General features: G+C 41.3%; 1 long non-coding RNA gene across 1 annotated transcript in view; it reads right to left on the minus strand.

Annotated features, from left to right (window-relative positions):
* Nucleotides 1–1,938: 1,938 nt before the first annotated feature.
* LOC131919338 (uncharacterized) overlaps nt 1,939–17,277 on the minus strand; it is a 32,679-nt gene continuing 17,340 nt past the window's right edge. Inside the window, exons 3-4 of the long non-coding RNA XR_009381223.1 lie at nt 14,673–14,860; nt 1,939–2,149 (exon numbers count right to left, since the gene is read on the minus strand). This is a non-coding gene — a long non-coding RNA (uncharacterized LOC131919338). The remainder of the gene's footprint in view (nt 2,150–14,672; nt 14,861–17,277) is intronic.

Below are 17,277 nucleotides of genomic sequence, written 5' to 3' on the forward strand. Positions count from 1 at the left end.
TTCTTCACTGTTCAGCTTGACTGAACACAGTATGGCTCATTTCCTTGCCACAGAAGCTTCACAGGGGATTAGTGAAATGGAACACATTTTCCAACACTATGTTATGTGTTTCACAATACTGTGAGAATGTGGATTCCCTATACATCGATTTACTTAGAGAGTTAGTCCCTGGGTTTACAATGTAGCAATAAAGGCTGAAGGATATTAGACAACTTTCCCTAGTTTCTAAGGAACAAAAGTAGAAAAGTATATATCCTTGTGGGGAAATTATCATATCAACACAAAGAGGAATGTTGGGTAAGTTCAGGAAATTATAAATGAAAAACCAACTACTACTGGCTGAAGAGGTTATAGATTAGGAGAAGGGCCATCAGAAATTGACAAAGTTCTTATGGTTGACTGGCATGACTAGTGTCACTAGGAACCAACTGTGTGTGTATGAGAGAGAGAGAGAGAGAGAGAGAGAGAGAGAGAGACTGAGACAGAGACAGACACACACACAAACACACAGGCAGACAGACAGACACACACACACACACACAGAGAGAGACAGACAGAGACAGAGACAGACAGACAGACAGACACACACACACACACACACAGAGGGTTTTAGAAGAAATTGATACATGGAATAATGGGGCGGGGTGGTCAAATGTGAAGGTAGAGAGGTAACAGGCCAGCAATCTGGAGCACAATTCTTTCTTTCTGAGGAGTTACCATCCTGCTCTTATATTGTACCAAGAACACAAGCCAGGTCCTTACCCAAGCTAGGAAACGAGCTCTATACTATGGTATGTCTCTAATCCAGCTTTTCTCTGAGGGTCCTATTCAACTGACTGGATAATACTCCTGAACATTGTGGAGGGTAATCTGCTTTACACAAAGTCTACTGACTTCATGTAATGTTGTCTAAAAAAAAAAATAATTTCATTGAGTAACAGTCAGTACCGTAGTCAACTCAATTTGACTCATAAATTAATGCTCACATCTAGGAAAAAAGGAGGCTGCTGACTGGGGTCGGAAATGAACTCTAGGTGAATGTTCTGGTATTGTTAGATTTCATAGTGTGAGGACAACATATGGGGCATAGCAGGCAGACAACTTACAGTTCTACAGTTCTATCTATTTGTAGGTTTATTGAAGGTTGTTAGGTCACTCAGCTGCAATATTTAGGACATGTTGGGTATTTTTGTTTGTTTTTGTTTCTTTTGCTAGTAGTGGTATGACATACAGATGCTCCTCCCCTTATGATGCGTTACATCCCAGCAAACCTCTCTTAAGTTGAAGAATGTGTAAGCACAAAATACATTTAATTCACCCAGCCTGCTTGACATCATAGTTCGCAATAGCTTATTGTAGATGTATGCAAACCACTTACTTTGCCCACCATAGAGCAAAAGTAATCCGACATGAAGTCTAGTCTGTGCTGAAGTACTATGACCACAGAGTTTGGTACTGTACATTGCTAGCTTGGAAAAAGTTCAAAAATCAAAGTGTGACACCTGGATTCTCATCAGCATGTGTTGCTTTGGCACTGTTAACAAATCTTTTGCAGAGTTGCAAAAGACAGGGCAAGGATGAGCGACACAAATCTATTGTCATGCAGACATGAAAAAATAAAGCTCATCATTTACTATGTATCAGGTATTACTCCAGCTTTCAGGTACATTATCTTCTTGAATATTCTTAACCATCCTGCACATAGATACTTCTTGATCAATGGGGCCCTGTGACCTCTTCTACCCCTCCCAAAGAACTTGTCCAAGATCTCATAACTAGTTAGCAGAGGAGAGAGGATGCAAACACAAGTCTGATTCCAACCTAAGCCACCAATAACAAAGCTGACAGCAGTAGATCTCAGAGGGGCTAGACTCTAATAACACTGTAACATTGAAAGAAATTAGTAGCAAATCAGATATCCTGGAGCCAGAGACAATGATCACTGTCACAGTTTTAATCTGGATACATATTATAGCAAGAGAAAAACTGCGGATGTTCAGAGAAAATAGAGCAGTCTGCCTTAGGAGCTGCTTTCAGACAATTCAGAGGCAAATCTGGATTTGTTCAAGAAATGCTTATTGAGGCAAATGTACAAAGTGGGGCCCAGTGATCCTGCAGTGGACAAAGCAGACTGACCTCATCACGCTTTCTGTAGAGAGACAAAAGCAGACAGAACATATGTAAATTGCAGCTTATGTCAATGACAGGTATTGTGAACAAGAATAAAGCAAGGAAGAGAAATAAAGAACATTTAGAGGCAGTCAGGGGAGCCCTTGCAGAGAAGCCATGAATTGAGGACCTCCGGGAGGAGAAAAAGGCAGTCTTGCAAACGTCTGGAGGTGGGTACATTTTAGCTTTTAGCGTCCATACTTGTACATAGTGTACTGTGATCCTCCTCACCCCCTGCTACCTTCTCTTACACCCCAGCTCCTGGAGCCCACCCTTCTTCACAACTAGACTCCTCTTTCTTTCCTGTCATGTACACACACAAGAGCTCCTTTTTAGGTTGTTGTTGGTTTTTTTGAGACAAGGTTTCTCTCTGTAGCCCTGGCTATCCTGGAACTCCCTCTGCAGACCAGGTTGTCCTCGAACTCACAGAGATCCTCCTGCCTCTGCCTCCCAAGTGCTGGGATTAAAGGTGTGTGCCATCACCACCTGGCTTACGTGAGCTCCTTCTAAAGTTTCATTTTATTTTTTTTTAATAATGTGTGCATGTGTATGTATTTATGTGTGCCTGTGGAGGCCAGAGACATCAGATTTCCTGGAGCTAGAATTACAGGCATTTGTGTGATGCCCAACACGGGTGTTGTGAACCCAGCTCAGGTCCTCTGGAAGGGTAGCACATACTCTGAACCACTGAACTGTCTCTCTCCTGCCCTACTTATTAATTTGTTGATAATTTCATACAGTGCATTTGGACTGTATTTACCTCCACTCCTTCTAGTTCATCCCAAATCCACTCCTCCTATCTTTACCTAGTCTAACTTCGTGTTTTTCTCATTAAAAAAAAAAATTACTCAGTGACTTCAATTTGAGCTACCCACTAAAGTACAGTTGCTCAACTGGGAATCATATCCCTAAAGAAAACTGGCTCCTTCTTCCAGAGGCCATCGACTGTCCACAGATCCTCGGGGATTTGGGCCAGTGAACCTTTCCTCGCTCTGTGCTAGAATGTTAACTGGCTTGATTTTTCAGGTCTCCTGCAGGCAACCACAGCTTCTGTGAATGCAAGGATGCAGTGGCCATACCTTGTTCAGAAGACAGTTTTTTCTTGGGTCTTCCCTGATTTCTAGCTCCTTTTTTCTACCTCCTCTTCTGTGATGGTCTCTGAGTCTTGGGGGAAGGCAGTGTGATGGAAATGTTCTGTCTGTGGCTGAACACTCTACTGACATTGATTCTCTTTACTTTGATGAGTTGTGAGTTTCAGCACTAATAACTGTACACTGCACAAAGACACTTCTCTGATGAGGACTGAGAACTGCACGGATCTATGGGTAGCGGGATATGACTTTACAAGGCAGTTTGATACTATGTCCATTTACAGTACTAGGTTGATATCTGGGACCTGTGAGCTCTCCAACTTGGCCATATTTACAGTACCAGGCATGTGCTTCTTCCTGTGGCACGGGCCTTAAATCCATAACTTTCATGCCACGATTGCATCACTGTATGTATCTTATCTGGCTGATCATTGTTGCAGTTCACAAGGTTCACACCTGGGACAGACTCTTGATGATTTCCCCAACCCCAGCAACCTGCATAGTACTTCCCAGTACTATAAAAGCTAGTCATCAGAGATGACGCTTTCTGCTCAGTACCAGCTTGGTTTCTCCATGTTCTATGACCGATGTATGTCGTGTCTTCAGCAATAAGGTCTTACTATCAAGTCTGATGGGCAACCAAAAGCAAAGGTAATAGCCTGCATTGTTGGGGGGTGTCTCCAGGACACCTCTGATAAAAAATTCAAGGGAAAGTATCCCACAGAGGACAATGGGCTTTTGATTTGGCAACCTATGGGTTCTTGGATGAGCATAATCCCCTATGGAGGGTAACTCCAATTAGACTCTTTTGTATGTATATATGTATGTATATGTTATCTTTACTGATTAATAAAATCTAATAGTAGGCTTCCTATTTCTCTAGCTCATACAAACTTTCTGTCCCCTCTTGCAGGATGTTGGGTGCAGGAGTTGTGCTGTGGATGTTATCAACTGGGACTAGGTACTCCATGGTTGCTTGTTCTCTGTATTTTGGTCACTTGTGGATTTCTGTGATGGTCTCTGTCTGCTGCAAAGAGAAGCTTCTTTGGGGAGGTTTAAGAACTACACCTATCAGGCAAAGGTGGCTAGTGAACAAAGATGGTTTGCAGGCTGTGGGTCTGGAGCAAGGCTTAAGGGTGTAGAGATCCATTTTTCTTTATAGCCGAATAAAGTTCCATTGTATAGAAGCTCCATATATTCATTATCCATTCATCAATTGATGAAAATAGGCTATTTCCATGCCTTAACTACTGTGAATAGCACACCTATAAACATGGATGACCACATGTTTCTGTAATAGGAAACAGAGTTCTTTGGTTAAACATACAGGAATAGACTAGAAGGATCACATGGGAGATCTGGTTCTAGTTTTCTGAGGAAGCTCCACACTGTAGTAGAATATTTTAAGGTGTGTTACTTTTGTTTATGTTGCATTTGTTTAACTCTGTGAAGCTGTGTTACTGTGCCTGTTGGGCTAATAAAGAGCTGGCCAATAGCAAAGCAGGAGAAAGGATAGGTGGGGCTGGCAGGCAGAGAGAATATATAGAAGGAGAAATCTGGGAGAAAAGGATTGGAGATCTAGGATGAAGTAGCCAGAGAAGGTGGAGGACTCTAGGGGCCAGCCACCCAGCTACACAACAGCAAGCCACGGAGTAAGAGTAAGATTTACAGAAGAAAATGGGAAAAGCCCAGAGGCAAAAGGTAGATGTGATAAGTTAAGGAAAGCTGGCTAGAAACTAAGCCAAGCTAAGGCCAGGCATTCGTAATTAAGAATAAGCCTCCGTGTGTGATTTATTTGGGAGCTGGGTGGCAGGCCCTCCAAAAAAGACCAAAGACCAACGTACCAACACCACCACACTGGTTTCTATAGTGGCTGTACCAATCTGCAATTGCACTAACAGTGCATTAGACTTCCCTTTCCCCATCTCCACGCCAGCATTTATAGTCTCTTGTTTTCTTGGCTATTCTGACTGAAGTAAGATGAACTCTCAAAGTATTTTAATTTGTATTTCCCTGAGGGATAGAGATTGTGAACTTTAAAAATATTTTTTAGCTATTTGTATTTCTTCTGAGAATTCTCCTTAGTCCCACAACTCATTTTTTTGAATTTGGTTGTTTTCTTGGTATTCAGTCTTTGAGTTCCTTGTGTATTCTGGACACTACTCCTCTGTCAGATGTATACTTGGTGAAGCGTTTTTCCTCATTCTGTAGACAGCCTCTTCAACTGACAGTTTCTTTTGCAGTACTAATTTCATGAAGTCCCACTTGTTGATTACTGGTCTTGTTTCCTGTGCCACTAGAGTTCTGTTTAGAAAGTCCTTATTTGAGCCTATACCCTGAAATTTACTTCCTACTCTTCCTTCTAGAAGGTTTAGAATCTCAGCTTTAGCATTGAGATCTTTGACCCATTTGCAATTGATTTGAGTATAGTATGAGAAAGAAGGATCATGTTTCATTCTTCTACATGTAGATATCCATTTTCCCCAGTACTATTTGTTAAAGATGCTGTCAGGTCTCCAATACGTGTTTAGTATCTGTGTCAAAAATCAGGTGGCTGTAGATGCAAGGATTTAGAGTCCTAGATTCTATTCCACAGATCACTGTGTCTGTCTTTGTACCAGTGCCATGCTGTTTTGACTACTACGGCTCTACAGTAGAACTTGAAATCAAGTATAATGGTGCCTCCAGCAATATTTTTGTTGTTCTACGTTGTTTTGACTAGCTTAGGTCTTTTGTGATTCCATAATTATTTTAAGATAGTTTTTTCAATTTCTGTGAAGCTTTGCATTGGAATGTTGATGGAAATTGCATTGAATCTGTAGATTGCTTTTTTGGCAGGAAGATCACTTTCACGAATTAATGGTACCAATCCATGTGCATGGGCAGTCTTTCCATCTTCTGCTGTTGTCTTTAATGTCTTTTGTCAGTGGTTTAAAGTTTTCATTGTATAGGTATTTCAATTCCCTGGTTAGGTTTCTTCCAAGGATTTTGTTGTTGTTTCTGGCTATTGTGAATGAGACGCATTCTCTGATTCCTTTCTTAGTCTGTTTTGGATATATAGGAAGGCTACTGATTTGGGTATTATTTTGTAACTGACATGTTGCTGAAAGTGTTTAGCTTGAAGAGTTTCCTGGTAGAGTCTTCTGGGTCTCTCATTTACAGAATCAGGTAATATGCAAACACAAATACTTTGCCCTCCTCCTTTCTTATGTGGACTCCTTCTGTTTTCTTCTCCTATCTTACCGCTCTAAGCAGGACTTTAAGTCTACTGACACCGCTCTATTGTGACAGTGAAAGTGAACATCCTTGTCTTGTTCCTGATCTTAGTGGGAATGCCTCAGAGTTGTTGTTTTGTTTTCCATTTGATATGATGGTGGCTAATGGTTTGTCATAGATGTTGAAATATGTTCCCTTCATCCTTAGTCTCTACAGGATTTTTTTTTAAATCATGTTGGATTCTATCAAAGTCTGTTTCCTTTCAACTGAAATAAGCAAGTGATTTCTGCCTTTGAGTCTGTTTTATGTGATGAATTATATTTATTGATTTACCTATGTTGAATCATAACTCCATGCATGGAATGGCATTAACTTGATTGTGGTGAATGAGCCTTTGGGTGTGTTCTTGAATGCTATTTCCAAGGTTTTATTGAGAATTTGTGTCTGTCTACAGATACAGAGAGATTGGCTTATAATTCTCTCTCTCTCTCTCTCTCTCTCTCTCTCTCTCTCTCTCTCTCTCTCTCTCTGTTGTTGCTAGATCTTTTTTTCTCCTATTTCAATAATTTCCGTCCTGATCTTCATTATTTTTCTCCATCTAGTACTTTTGAGATTGGTTTGTTTTTGTTTATCCAGTGCCTTAAGAATCATTGTGAGCTTATTGAGTTCCCTCTGACATTCAAGTAAGCACTTAGAGCTATGAACTTCCCTCTTAGGACTGCACTGTATCTCATAGATTTGGATATGTTGTGTTCTGATTATCATTTAATTCCAGAAACTTTTAAGTTTTCCTTCTTGATTTCGGCAATGATCTGCTAGTCATCATTCAGTAACTGTTTAATTTCAATGAATTTGTATTTGCTTTGGTTTTCTTGCTATTGATTGCCAGCTTTATCTCATGTGGTCAGATAGAGAATGTTGTTTCATTTTTCTCTATGTGTTGAGACTTGCTTTGTTTCCTAATATGTGATATATTTTAGAGAAGATTTCATGGGGTGTTGTGAGGAGTGTATTGTTTGGTATTTGGGTAGATTGTCTTTTTTAATGTGTAGATCTTGGGCAGGCAGTCACTGCTGCTGTGTGCTTTTGATTATAATGCCATGCCATATCCAGAAGACCACATTGTATAGTACTCCTCATCCTCTGCTTCTAGTTTCTCTCCTCTCTCTTCCGTGATATTCCCTGAGCCTCCAAGTGGGTGATATAGATGTCCACTTAGGGCTTCACACTCAGTAGTCTCTTATTCTCAGCATTTTGACCAGTTAGTTACCAGTTTTGGATTTGACCAATGTCCACTGTCAAAAGAGGCTTCCCTAAGACTGGGAGCTGCACCAGTCTGTGGGGCATAAACAAAAATATTTAGGGCAGTTAGACTACATGTCCGTTTAGCAAAAAATCAACAGTAGATTCCTCCCTAGACCTTGTGACCTCTCTAGACACAAGCTTTCACCAGGTGTCTCTGTTCCTTTTCTATTGCTCTTACAAAACACCACAACCAAGGCAACTTATAAGAAAAATCACTTGACTGGGCTTCTGGTTTCAGAGGGTCAGAGTCCATGATAGTGGAGCAAAGGCATGGCAGCAGGAACAGCTGAGAGCTCACATCTTGATCCAAATGTAAGAGGCAGAGATCAGAATACTAGGGATGGTGAGAGTCTTTAGAAACCTCCAAGCCTGTCCCCAGTGACACACTACTGCAACAAGGCCACACCTCATAATTCTTCCCAAACAGTTCCACCCACTGGGGACCAAGTATTCACCATATTAGTTTATAGGAGTCATTCTCATTCAAATTACTATACCAGGATTACAGGACCAGGTATAGATTGCCTCCCATGGAGTATGATCCAATCAAGAAGTGGTTGGTTACTCCTGGAACAGTCAAGCCGCTATTACTTGGCTGATAGCTTATTGAGAGCATTGATGACTTTCTCTCCAATAACATGAATAGCATCTTCTGACATGATGAAAGTTAATCAGCAGAGAGGAAGCTTCCTATTGGAGGATTTTGTGCAAAGTTGTTGTGAGGTGACTTCTGCTTTTAAAGCATCATTTTGGATGCAGAGTTCATAAGAGTGTGAAGCAGGATAAAGGTGAGAAAGCCTAGAGACCAGGAAGAAGATTACAATAGCAATCCAGAAAGAGCTGATGGTGCCCAGAAAGAGGAAGTGAAGTCATGCTCTGCATGTGTTTTAAAACTAGCAGATCAGATATGTGGATATCTGGATGTGAGATATAAGAAAAGAATGAGTGCGTTTTGGAGTAGACCAGCAGAAAGCTATTTGGAGCACAAAGGAGAGAACAATGATGGAGACAGAGATGGAGAAACACTCACAGTAGTGCCAACCATGCAAGACAACTTCTGGGTCTCCAAAGAAAGGTGAGTGGTGAACTTGGGGAAGCGTGGGTTGTGAGAAGATAACAGAACATATAAACCTTTAATAGTGCAAACGGTTGAGAGCATAGGAAGAGGAAGCATCAGTGACTGAGGAACAAGACAGACCACTTTTTGTGCTTTGTGATAGTCTTTGGAAGAGAATGAATCAATATAACCCAGTACTGTTGTTTTGGAAAGCCTAATGGTGATATTATCTAGTCCTATTTATGACGGAAGCATTTGCCACTGACTCATCATATTAATATACCTGACGGTTGACAGAACTTTAATTTGGGATATCAGAATGATCACTTATATTCTTCTACCATCTTAGTGCTCTTGTGTCAGGCTGCTTACTCTGTACTTATGAATAATGTGTGACTCACCCATGATGAGCAAGTCTATTCTTCCCATGGAGAGTAACCTCACTTTTGTTTGGGTTGTTATTTTTTTAATGTATAAAACTCTAGAATTAATTTCCTGTTCACTTTTGTGGTTATAAATCCTTAAAAGGAGTAAAAGCTAACATCATTGGACTTTTCTTTACATGCTCAAAGGCTATCTGAAAATGAGTGACATAAGCAAGGTCTCCTGCATATAACAACAAGGCCTAGATTCAGCTGCAGAATGAGAGGTCTTCTCTGTCTCAGTTCCCATTAAACTGTTCAGAATTTTCCATGTGTACACCCCAGGCTCAGGGAAGTGTCCCACAAATGCCCTCCACCTTGACTGATTTGGATCTGAGTTTTCCTCCTAATCCCAGATCATCAATGAATTCCCCACAGCTGCATCTCATCAGCTACAATCAGCTGTCTGGTTCTATTTCCGCCTCCTTTGCTTCACCTCACCCAGGAAGTGCCTCCTTCTGCCCCTGTTATAGACTACCTGAATTCTCTTCTGGTAGACTATTCATCCCACCCCTTGGTCCTTTCCTGTCGCTTTGTCAGAACACACTAAGAACAATGTACATTATGATTGCCAACCTCCAAGATTCTTCTAGCACACAATAGATTCCAGCCTGAAGATTTTTAAATTTAGAAGCTTTTTCAAAAAACGTGTTTGTACATTTTCTTACCTATACTCATTAGCATAGGAAGAACTTGCATGAATTTGTAGTTGCAATAGCCAACCCTGGGGGCATAGCATATGCCAAGCACTGTTTTATATTGTATTTACTACTTGCAGCAATATTTCCATGTTCAAGTGTTGCTGTCATGTTCATCTTACAGATGGGACAACTGAATTTCAGACACACAGCCAGAAATGGACTTCAAGTCAAGCTGTCTAGCTCCATAGCCCACTCGGAGTGCCCTACACTCCCCCGCTTCTGTGGTTGCTCAAAATGAGAATTTCACTGATTTTGTTGCGTAGATTCCTTGGTTTTCTTCAAGGTGACAGTATCACTGGCATGAGGGTGGGATAAGTCATAGTTGTGTGGGACAGTGGGTCCCACAGCTTGTAGAGGTGTTTGTACTTGGTGACTGTCCCTGAGTGTGAAGCTCAGTCCTTACTGCCCTTTACCATTGAGACACAGGAAATGCTCATTCACTTCTTGACATGTCTCCCAGCTGAATGTCTCCAGGTGAGAACCAAGGGAGAAGTTTGCATCAAGAAGGAAAAAAAAAAAAAAAGGATGTAAAAATACGCGCATCATCTGTCAATCTATCCATCCACTTACTCGGCTTTCTCAACGTTTTGTACATTTTAAATAAATTTATAACTTTTACAAATGTTTCAACTTTAAAGCACATCAATGAAATTCAGTAGTTTTCAGGTGTGCCTGTGATGCTCTTTCTCATGTGTGAGGCTAAATGATCTTGGATAGTCTAATGCTCACTATAAAGAATACAAGCTCTACTGTTTACCAAGAGCCCAGAAGATTTTCTTTTTTTATAGTGCAAAGGTAAACTTGGATCCAGCCTGTGCCAATCCTCAAAGTCATAATCTGAAAGTCATGAGGTTTTTCCTGTTTATTTTTGGCTCTCATACTTGAGAACATTACACAAATGCCCATCGTCCTTTCTCAAGGAGACCGGATAGACCAAGAGTGAATCCTCCCATCATGCTTTCTAGGCTGAGCTAGCCCCCTTCAGTAGACTGTAGACTTGAAGCTGAATCTCCAAGGTCATCACAGAACGCTATCACCTCATGAGGCCGAAATGTGGGCTTTCATAGCTCTATTTTAAGTGACTGCTCCCTCAAGAGTTCTGCAGCTACACAGGGAGCTCGGCACTAGAAGGGATGCAGTCACTCAGGGAGGAAAAATGGGCAATTACAAGACATATCCTGAAATAGAAACATCTAGAAACTGTTCTCCTCTTTTTTCTCACTTATTAAAAGAGTCTGCCAGTCTTAAATGTCCAGATAAATTTACAATGTCTTAGGAGTTATCAGCACCGAGGTAACAGTAGGCTCTGTCCTCTACTGCCTGTAATAACACATCTGTTCTACAGTGTCCTACCAGAGCTGGGATAATACAGCAGATGAGGTCCCTTGATGTCCCCAAGTACTTCAAATTTAGGTCTCTTATTATTAGAACAATTTAAGGGCATAGAGATTTTTTTTTTAAAAAAAGTATTTCCCTTTGAGTGCCACACACCTCGCAGCATAACAAAATGTTTGAAATACACATTACAAATCAGACAGTGGAAAGTAATTCACACAAAAAAACGTTTTAATAGTTTCTTAAGAATTGACTAGTTGAAATTGTTGTGATACAGTTTTAGAGCTGAGAAAATAAGGTAAGACCTGTTTTAGAAAGGACTACCCGTATTGTATGTACGCATTATTGTTTCAATTTTGCATTGCCCGCCCCTAGGCTACACATTTTACCTATCCTTTCCTTGGGTAAGGGTTAAGGATGACTAAGCAAAATGGCATTACTAGCACTTTCCAGGCTCTTTGTGAGAAGAAATATGGCAGGAATGTGCAGTAGATTTGTGGTGGCTTCCTGCCAGGGGAGTTTGTCTAGTCTGATCTGTGGAAAGAAGAAAACCATTTGATCTGAGTACATACAAGGTCTCCTTTTTGTCGTTGTTGCTGGTTTTGGTTTTTGGTTTTTGGTTTTTTTGTTTTTTGTTTTTTTTTTTTTCAAGGCAGGGTCTCTGTGTGTAGCCTGGAACTCACTCTGTAGACCAGACTAGCCTCAAACTCAGAGATCCACCTGCCTCTGCCTCTCAAGTGCTGGGATTAAAGGTGTGTGCCACCACACCTGGATAGGTTTCATATTCATTATGAAAGTGAAAATGGTATTCCTTAAAGCATAAAAGATTCTTGCAGAATGCCTTAGAAGAAAATCGAAAAGCGGTTTAACTTATTTTTTTTTTTATCTGCAAAAGATTGAATATTTAAAGGGAGATGATGAGTAACAGCAAAGAATGAAATGTTTGGCCCAGGGTGGTGGCGTTTGTCTTTAATCCCAATACTTGGGAAGCAAGGGCAGGTGGATCTCTGTGAGTTTGGGGCCAGCCTGGTCTACATAGTGAGTTCCAGGGCAGCCTTGGCTATATAATGAAATACTGTCTTTGAAAAAAAAGTGAAATATTCAGGAAAAGCTCAATGTGTGTGTGTGTGTGTGTGTGTGTGCCACGTGCGCATGTGTGTATTGCAAAATGAAGGTACTACCCTCGAAAGTATAGATGAACTAGTGCAGGTTTGTGAAATAATTCATATGATCTAGCCATTGGCTAAATCAACAAGTGTCTGTGCAGATATTATAACAACAATCTAGTCAGTAGTGGAATTAAGAATTAATCTAGTCAGTATTGGAATTAAGAATTAACCAAGTGTTCCTCTTATATGGTTTTCCGATCAGGTCTTGAGTGAGAAGAGTTTAGTTGACAAGGAGGATCCTGAGGATGGCAAGTGAGAAATGGGGGTGAGGATGATGCAGAAAGGACAGGTGCATATTTCAGTGAGGTTGTGGAAGATGCACAGTCCTTAGAAGCTACCACTCCAACACACTTAGTGAGATGAGTACACTTCTATTCATTTGCATGTGTTGGTCGGAAGGAGAAATGTTCCTCCTAGGCAGACATATTTGAACACTCAGTCCCCAGTGGGTGATCCTGTTTGTGGGGGTGATGGAACCTTTAGGAGATGGAGCCTTCCAGAGGAACTATGTCACTGGAGGTGGGCTTTGGGAGATTGTAACCTCACCCCATTCCCTACTCACTCCCTACCTCCTGCTTCCTGTGTATGGATGAAAGTGTGATCAGCCAGCTCCTGCCTCCATGCCTTTCCCACCATGATAAACTCCATCCCTCTGGAACCATAATCCAAAATAAACCTTTTTTCCCCCCTCAAATTGTTTTGGTCCTGGTATTTTATCACAGCATCAGAAAAAGTAACTACAAAAAAGCGGGGTTGCTGCTGTGAGGAACCTGACCGTGTTTTTCCTGAGGAATGTGCTTTGGAACTTTGGACTAGAAAAGCTGTTGACTGCTGTAAGCAGAGCTTAACAGGCCATCCTAGTTGGTGTCTATAAGGCAGTAGTGTTAGGGGTAAAGGGGGAGCGGGGCTTGGAGGCCTAGCTCATGATGTTTCAGAGGGAAACAAGACTCTTAGCAAGTGGGCAAGAGGCCATTCATGTGCTATTTTAGCAGGAATACAGCTGCAGTCTGCCCATGTCCTGAGGCTTTTTGTGAGGGCCACAGTAATTCCTTTGGTTGAGGAAATGTCAAGGTTACTGAACACTGAGACTGAGGCACGGTCATTACTGATCACTCTTATTCAGATCTATGGTGAACAAAAGCAACCCATGAGGCAAATAGAAATGGAAAAATGTCCAGTTTGGAGAGGAAGAGAACACTAGCCAGATTAAGATCGCAGTAAATCGTATGCAGAAAAAGAGGCTGTAATCATTAAAGAGATTAGCAGCATTAAAGGGGAGCTTCCTGTCCTGCCCTGAATAGAACAGGTTATAGGCAATAGAAAAAGTTCCCTGATGGCAAGCCTCCAATTTTTTAAAGCAACTGAAGCAAACAAAAGCTGTAACTGTGGTCCAAGGGGCCAGGGGCCAACCCAGGCTGGCGACCAACTTGGCAGTCTTGTCCCTGAAGTACTGGTTTTGGAGAGAAAGAGGACACAAGATGGAGGAGGACACATGCTCTTTCCCTGTGGTTTCAGAGAGCCACTGAGGCCTGGTAATGTGTGGCGGGGGAGATCCTGAGAAGTTACTGTGTGAAGCTCTGATAATGAAGGCTAAGTGTCAATAGAGACTCCAAGATGTTAGAGGTGCCAGAGCGTGAGACATGTGCCTAGGAGAGCTGCATAGAGCGGGTGGAACCGGCCTGACAGAGCTTATGTTGCTGGCAGAGAAGCTGGAGAGCCAGAGCTAGCTCAGCCCCTGGAAAGCGAAGCCCCAGACACCAACACATGGAGCTACAGAATTCAGGGTTTGCCCTGCTGGATTTTCTTTGGTCATCTTTCCTCACTACGACCCATTGTTTCCTTTGGGAGTAGTCGTGTATGTCCTATGTCACTCTATGTTGGAAGTATGGAATTTGGTTGTTTTATTTTATTTTATTGGAAATCACAGTTAAAAAGATTGCCTTGAGTCTCAGAAGTTACTTTTGTGCTTTTGAATATTGTTGAGACGGTTAAGACCATAGGGAATTTTTGGGGGGGGGGAATTTTTTTTTTTTAATTACTTAAAAAAAAATTTTTTTTGAGACAGGGTTTCTCTGTGTACCCCTCCCTTGCTGTACTAGAATTCACTCTGTAGACCAGGTTGGTCTCGAACTCATAGATCACCTCCCTCTGCCTCTCAAGTGTTGGAATTGAAGGTGTGTGCCACCACCGCCCAGCCAAAGACTTACTTTTATTTGCATGTCTTTCCCACTGAAGCTGTCCCCATGCTGTAAGTTCCAGTTCCATCAGTTTCTTCTAGGATGACTCTTCCTTCTGTGCCACCTCTTCTGGCTTTGGAACAGTTTATTCCTTCTCAGCGATGACCATCTCAGTGTCACAGGGGGAGCACATGCGTGCATTGATCCAGCCATGAGCTCTGTAAATTTGACAGCACATCTTAGGTGTGTTGTTCAGCTGGACAAAGGACTGAACAGTCTACATCTAAACCCTGAAGTTCAGCATTACTCTTTCCATTTTTAAGCATGTGCAGGAAAAAAAATCAGCACTTTGGGGGGCGAGCACCGACCCTGTGCCCATCCCCACGGTTTGGCCTGGTCATACCTACCAGCTCCACTATTGTGCCACTGGAATGGCACACATTGCTTCTTTAAAGTCATGTCTCCCTGATACTTGGTGGCTTTTTGTACATGTATACCCTAGATGGCCTGGGCAATTTTATAGGTGTTCCTGAAGTGAATATGAAGATTTGAACCTCTTGATTTGTATGATTTTGTTGGATTTTCTGGGTCAAAAGAAGAAGATCAAAGCATTCTCACAGGTCACTTCAGACTGCTTACAGGAAGAGGTACTATGGGGACCTTTGAAGCAGGACTAAATGGATTCTACATCATGAGATGGGCTTATTGTGGAGGCAAAGAGTGGAAAGTTGTGGTTTGAATGAGAAATGATCCGGTAGCTCATGTATTTGAACACTTGGGCCCCAGTTGGTGGGCTGTTTGTGGAGGTTTTGGACCTTCAAGAACTGGAGCTTGGCTGGCGGACGTGTGTTACTGGGGGTGGGCATTGAGGACCTATAGTCTCCCCTTACTTCTTCCTTGCATGCATGGGTGTTCTCTCCCTCCCTCTCTCTCTCTCTCTCTCTCTCTCTCTCTCTCTCTCTCTCTCTCTCTCTCTTTCTCTCTCTCTCTCTCTCTTCTGTGTGTGGATGAAATGTGATCAGTCAGCTTCTGCTGCTGCCTCAGTGTCTTTTCTGATCACTGTCATACCTGCTTTGCCACAGTGGACTCTGTCTCTCTTGAATATGAGCCAAAATAGACCCTTTCTTCCACAAGTTGCTTTGGTTATAGTATTTTATCACAGCAACATAAAAGTGGGAATAGAAAAAGATAATGCGTAGTACTATAAAAATTATGGAAGAAAATCATAGGAAACGCAGGATATAAATGTGAAAGGAATACTGGAAAGCAGTCCTTACCTGGATTGTAAGGAATTTGTAGAAAAATGGATAAAATCAAAGACGTGTATTTTATTTCAGTTATTTTAAATAGCTACCTAAATGAATTCTTCCTTATGAGTACACCTGACTTCAAAAGTGAGGGTGATAATGGTTAATGCTGATCCAGGTCCTCTGGGTCAGAACAGGATGCATGCTGACTTACAAGGTGGCAGAGGGGTTGAGGAGTGGGGCTGAAATAGCTGACACGAATTAATTAAAAACAATATTCTTCTTCTTGAGACAGGGTCTTGCTAGCTAGCCCAGGATGACCTCTAACTCTGGATCCTCCTGCCTCAACCTCCTGAGTGTGGGGATTACAGGTGTGAACCACAATGCTTGGTTTAAATGAAATAATTTAAAGAAGGTCAAAGGTTATCTAAAAAAGGCTTAACTATAGATGATGGAGTAAACCTAGGTTAAGGAAAACTAAGCATGAACAAGCTCAAAAGAAAAAAAGTATATGTGACTTTCTAGGGGGACTGAGGTCTCTAAAATTGCAATTTGAATATATATAATTACATCCATGCAATTTGAATATACATGATTACACTCATTGGCTACTGAATCAAGTGTTTCCATCATTGTAGAGAAAAAAATGATAAACCTTATTCAAATGGAAAAATTTGGGATTGAACTTTGTAAACTGAAATCATCAATTATTCTTTCTTATTTATATTGACTAGGTTGTCTTGGGAAAGCAAATGTCAATCAAAATCACATCACATAGTTGGGAACACTAAAACTACAGTGTATCTACCAGCAGCATCAGAGGCCCAAACTGCTGCAGGACATGCTAAGACATCAGCCACTTCCACCACACACTTTGGCAATATAAGTCACAGCTCTGCAGCCCTTGAGGGGAACACAGCTTTTCTGAATGCATCTTTTCTGTGAGCTTTCCTTTATTGGGTTACTGACTACTCAGAATTAGAAAAAAGATTAAGCATAATGATTTCTTTGCAGAAGGATTGCTTTCAATACCTAGAGTATTTTGCTACACACACACACACACACACACACACACACACACACATACACACACACTCCTTTTATACTGAGTTTACTTGAAAGATGATGGGTAAAGGTTTTACATTAACTAATTTTTTGTCTGTTCATTTAATAGTAATTTCTCTGATTATATTCTAGGATGAAGAGATTAGGCCTTTTGTTTTATCCTAAGATTGACTCATATTTGTAACACTTATATGAGGCAGATGCTAGCTAGCTCTAGGTGCATTTCACTATTGGTTTTTTTTTTTTTTTTGGTTTTTTGAGACAGGGTTTCTCTATGTAGTTTTGGTGCCTATCCTGGAACTCACTCTGTAGACCAGGCTGGC

This window comes from Peromyscus eremicus, chromosome 9 (genome assembly GCF_949786415.1).
Source record: "Peromyscus eremicus chromosome 9, PerEre_H2_v1, whole genome shotgun sequence".
Lineage (NCBI taxonomy): Eukaryota > Metazoa > Chordata > Mammalia > Rodentia > Cricetidae > Peromyscus > Peromyscus eremicus.